This window comes from Chinchilla lanigera, unplaced genomic scaffold, assembly GCF_000276665.1.
Source record: "Chinchilla lanigera isolate Chin_1 unplaced genomic scaffold, ChiLan1.0 scaffold00062, whole genome shotgun sequence".
Lineage (NCBI taxonomy): Eukaryota > Metazoa > Chordata > Mammalia > Rodentia > Chinchillidae > Chinchilla > Chinchilla lanigera.
In genome coordinates, this window is record NW_004955463.1 from 6,220,213 (window position 1) to 6,225,098 (window position 4,886).

At 42.3% G+C, this 4,886-nt stretch overlaps 1 pseudogene; it reads left to right on the top strand.

The window, feature by feature from the left end:
• Positions 1-2,137: 2,137 nt before the first annotated feature.
• On the top strand, positions 2,138-4,344 carry LOC102007526 (annotated as a pseudogene).
• Positions 4,345-4,886: the final 542 nt, after the last annotated feature.

Below are 4,886 nucleotides of genomic sequence, written 5' to 3' on the forward strand. Positions count from 1 at the left end.
TATTTAGCTCAGTTTTGGATGTTTATGTCTGATTTCAGTTAGCTGCATCCAAATGGCTGTGGAGTGTCTGGCAAACGCTTCTGAGAATCTCAAAACAGTGGTGATGAGGTCTTTGTATATTGGCAAGTGCAGAGGGACCTATATTGTCTCTTTATGACCTAGAGTTTGGCCTTCTGGGGCTTTGTCCACAAGTTGGGAGGGGGAAGAAAAGAAACCAGGAAGTGGAGATAGACTGACTGAGGAAGAGTGTAGATTCTCACAATTGCTTTGAGGGCACAATCTCAATAACCCAAGGACTTCCCACTGGACTGTACATATTAAAGGTCTGTTATGGTTTGTGCCTGGATATCCCCCCAAAGCCTCATTCAGTTAAGGGGGTTGGGTTTTTTGGAAGTAGCTGAATCTAGAGTTTGTGATTGATTTGTAATACAATGCAGGGATTAAGCATGCTAGGATTAAAGGTGAGTGATTGTTGGATAAGTTAACTGATTGGATTGACACCACCCTAATTCCAGCAGTTTGAATAAGCTAAAAGGGGAAGAAAGTGGTTTGTTTCCTCTTTTTGCCCTTGTTGCTTTTGCTGTCTTCTGCTGCCATGAACTGTTGCCCCTCTGCCATGCCACCCTGCCTTAGAGCCAGCTGATTGTGGACTGAAGTCTCCACAAACTGTGAGCTAAATAAACCTTTCCTTCCTTAACTTTGGGTGTTGGGTATTTTGTCTCAGCCACTAGAAAAGTAAATGAGACAAGGTGCAAAGCACCTTCTAATACCACTACCCTGAGAACCAAGCTTTAATATCCAAGAGACACTTATCCACACAATAGCACTGTCCCTCAGGCCCAGTATAGGCTTGACCACTGCATGAAAAATACAGAGGGTTGAAATACATGTGAGGAAACAAAAGTAGGAGAGAAAAAAGGTGCAGATGAGTGGCAGAATGGAGGCATAAGGAGGATGAGGGATTAAACCAAAAAGAAATGGAAACAGAAGGCAAAAAGGATATAGATGCACAGGAGAAAGGATAGAAAGATGTATGCTGATGTCATACTCTGATGATGCATTCTAGCTTGATCCTCTAAAGGCCTTGAATTAAATCCAATCTGGAGCTGACCCCAAAAGGGACCATATCACTGGTTCTGCACCCACCCCAGATGATTCCTGACACTGCAGGCGTCCTTGACCCTATACTCAGGTCTGCTCCATGGCTGGATCACAACCAGCACAAAATGACTCACCAGCCACCAGATGATTTGGAAAAACACAGAGATGCCAAAGGCTTATGTGGGTCACTTGCAACACCTGACACCCACTGGATCTCATATCGATTAACACAGGTGGAAGGAGTGAACATGGGTGGCTGGAAGAGTGTAGATGATAAAGCTAGGGCTTAAGGGGAGGATCCCAGATCACCCTCACTGCCACCCTCAAATTCTCTATTTCCCTTAGCACAAAGAAGCCACATTTTTACCTAGAAAGGAGATGCCATGGTTTGAATATCCTTCCAAAAACCATATTGAAATTTAATTGCTATGTGACAGTATTAAGAAGTTAGATCTTTAAGTGATTATTGGATCATAAGGAGATCTGTCCTCATGAATGGATTAATGTCATTACCATGGGGGTGGGATACTTATCACAGGAGTAGGTTCCATTTTAAAAGGATCAGTTTGGTCCCTGTTTCTTCTTTTATTGCCTGCCCTTCCACCTTGTGATGAAGCAGCATGGAGTCCTTTATCAGATGCTAGGATCATGTATTTCAACATCCCACTCTTCAGAATCATTAGCCAAAGAAACTTATTATTTATAAATTACTCAGTCTGTGGTATTCTGTTGTAGCAGCAGAAAGTAGACTGAGAAAGGGAAAATAATATGCAGCAAGGAAATGGGGTTGTCAGTCAAACAGATTTGATTTTATCCTTCCCTCCTTTAACACACCCACCTCTCCAACATGGTCCTCAGCCATCCTCTGCCCACTGGGTGATCCACCCTCTCCTGTGTGCCTTATGGCTCCCTTCACTAGCTCCCACCACTCATGCTGGCCTTGAAGGAGACATTCCCTGGGCAAGTAGCCCTGAGATAGCCCTGAGATGAACCCAGAACTCTTCTCCTTCCTGGTCACTTTTCAGAAGAACATGAGATGCCAGATCAGGATGATAAGCATCTCCTCTCTTCACCAGGGTAAAGGATAAGAAAGTCATTCCAGGGCATAAAGGAAGCTCCAGAGAAGGCATCAAACTAACTTCATAAACTGTCGAAGAACCTGACTAAAATGATCACTGTTAGAAATAAAGCTCAAGGGGAGCTTTGAGTGTCTCCCAGGGACACTCTAGCAAGTGAGTAGACCCCAACTCCAGGGTGACAAGTGCTGCTGTCACCACCTGGGACACCTGGTGAAATCCCACAGGTCGTGGAGTACTACTGAGAATTGGCCCTTACACCCAGCCAGAGGCTCAGAAACACAGTTTTCATTGTTCTCCTTTGGTGATGTTGGCCCACCTTCTCAAAGGCATGGCCAGAGGTAACAACAGCAACCTGTTCTTGCCAAGTGTCATTGTGCCCAGCCCCTTGCATAGGGCAAACCAACATGAAAGTACTAGCTATCGATCTAAGGAAGTCATTTAATTTTCCTGAGGTTCCATTTTTTAATCTGGCATGATGAATATGAAAATTATATTTTCTTTAAAGTCTTGAGCACACGCTTGGACCAACATAGGAATTCAGAAGTGGTTGATGCTGCTGGCAGTGGTGCACTAGCTTTCTTCTTATTTTAAAGAGATTTTTAAAAAGACAAAATACATAGACAAAAACATAGACAAAACATAGATGAAAACAAAACAACACACACAAAAAAAAACTGATAGAGGATTTCAAAACAAAATGATAGGAACTAACAACGGTTGATATGTTCCATATTGTTATCTTCAACGAAGTGGCTCAATTGCCAAAGGGTACAAGACGGGTAAGATATTTCTTTCTTTTAAAATATGTAATCCAAAAGCAGATAAGATAAATGCATAATATCACACAAAATGGAATTATAACAAGGTATAAATGTCTGTGCAAATTCAAAAGATTCAATTCTTTTGAATTTTCACAGAATACAACCCCAGACCCCGGAGCACCCACTGGCTTGGGCCTGTGGACGTCTTCCCTATGCCAGCTGTGGCTGTGAGGAGATGGCAGTGGTGAGCAAGTTAGGACAGGCCTTCACCAAATGTGGGTCTAAGATGTATAATTCCTAGTGTGACAAAGAAAGCCAGATTGCCTAAGCCTAGCAAGGTTGTTCAGTATAATATCAATACAGAGGAGTTATATCCTTACCTAAAGGAATTCATCTACATACTGTATTTCAGGCATCTGTTGGTGAACCAAGACTGCCGAGTTGTAATCTAGTTAGTATTATGCCCTTCCCACTTCAAAGAGATGCTCGCTCAAGTTCTTTTCAAATATTTTGAGGTGCCATCTGTCTTGTTAGCTCGAAATCACCTCGTGGTTCTTGGAATTAACTCTGCCATGGTCCTGGATTGTGGATGTAGGCAAAGCCTGGTGTTGCCTATATATGAAAGAATCCCAGGGTAAACTGTTGGGGGCTGTCCCCCTCAGAGGAAAAGCTCTGCACAAAATTCCGCTGTTGGAAAGAGTGTACTGTGGACACCAGCACTGCTAAAGAACAGAGCTTTCCCTCAGTGTTGGGTTCAGTTCCAGAAGGTATCTTAGAGGACATTAAAATGCACGCTTGCTTTGTAAGTGATCTGAAGAGTGGACTCAAAATCCAAGCAGCAAAATTTAATATTGATGGGAATGATGAACATCCCTTGCCACCCCCAAATGCCGACTATCTATTAGATGGGGAGAAGATTTTACGTGTCCTCGCATCTATCAGAAATTCAGTTGTGGAAATTCTTTCTGAACAAGATAATGAAAAGAAATCAGTTGCCACATGAACATTGGATTCCCTCCTGCAGTGCCCAATAAACACCAGGAAACAACTTGCAGAGAACGTGGTCATCATAGGTGGCAGGTCTACATTGCCAACATTTCTCTACAGGTTGCTTGCAGAAATAAGGTATTTGCTAGTAAAAGTAAAATATCAAAAAACACTTGGTACAAAGACATTCTGAATTCATACTCCATCTGCAAAATGTGTGGCCTAGCTGAGAAGGGTTATGTTTTGGAGCACGGCAAGATATACTTGGGAGCCATTCAGTCTCAAAGGAATATTATAATCAGATAGGCCTTATCCCTGATTGGTGCCCTCTCAATAATCCACTTTTGAAAATGATATTTGCAGCCAGAGAAGCTCAGCAACCTCTGATGAAGAGAGCATTTTCCACTGAGAAATAAAAATTTTCTTAATACAACTTTGTTTCACAGGCAAACTGTACCAAGTATGTAGGGTGCTTCACTCTACCGACAACTTTAGTGGAAGTAGAAACTTCTCTGTATTTATTCTTCACATTAATGTTTAATTCACTTTGTGTTAATGTTAATTGACTTTGCTTCTCTAGTATAGTAATCTGTTGTATTTATATCAATTTATAAAAAGTAAAACAGTTTTTTTTAAAAAAAACTAATACAACCCTGGAGATTGGGTTGTAGATAAGAGCAGGGAAGGAGGTGGCAGGAAAGTCTTCCTGGCAGACGGGAGGTTCACCAGACTGCAGGCTTGCAATGTGGGGGCCAAGTGTTCAGACAGAAAGAGACAGAAGCAAAGACCAAAGGCAGGAAGACAAGGCCTGTTGAGAAATATAAGTCATGGAGTTCAAGAGTTGGAGAGTCGAGGTGAGCTCAGAAGGGCAATCTGAGACTGGGTTATAGATGGCCCAAATGCCATGCTGAGAAGTTTGTGCTTAATTCAGTGGTCAACTGGGAGTCATTGGAGGTTT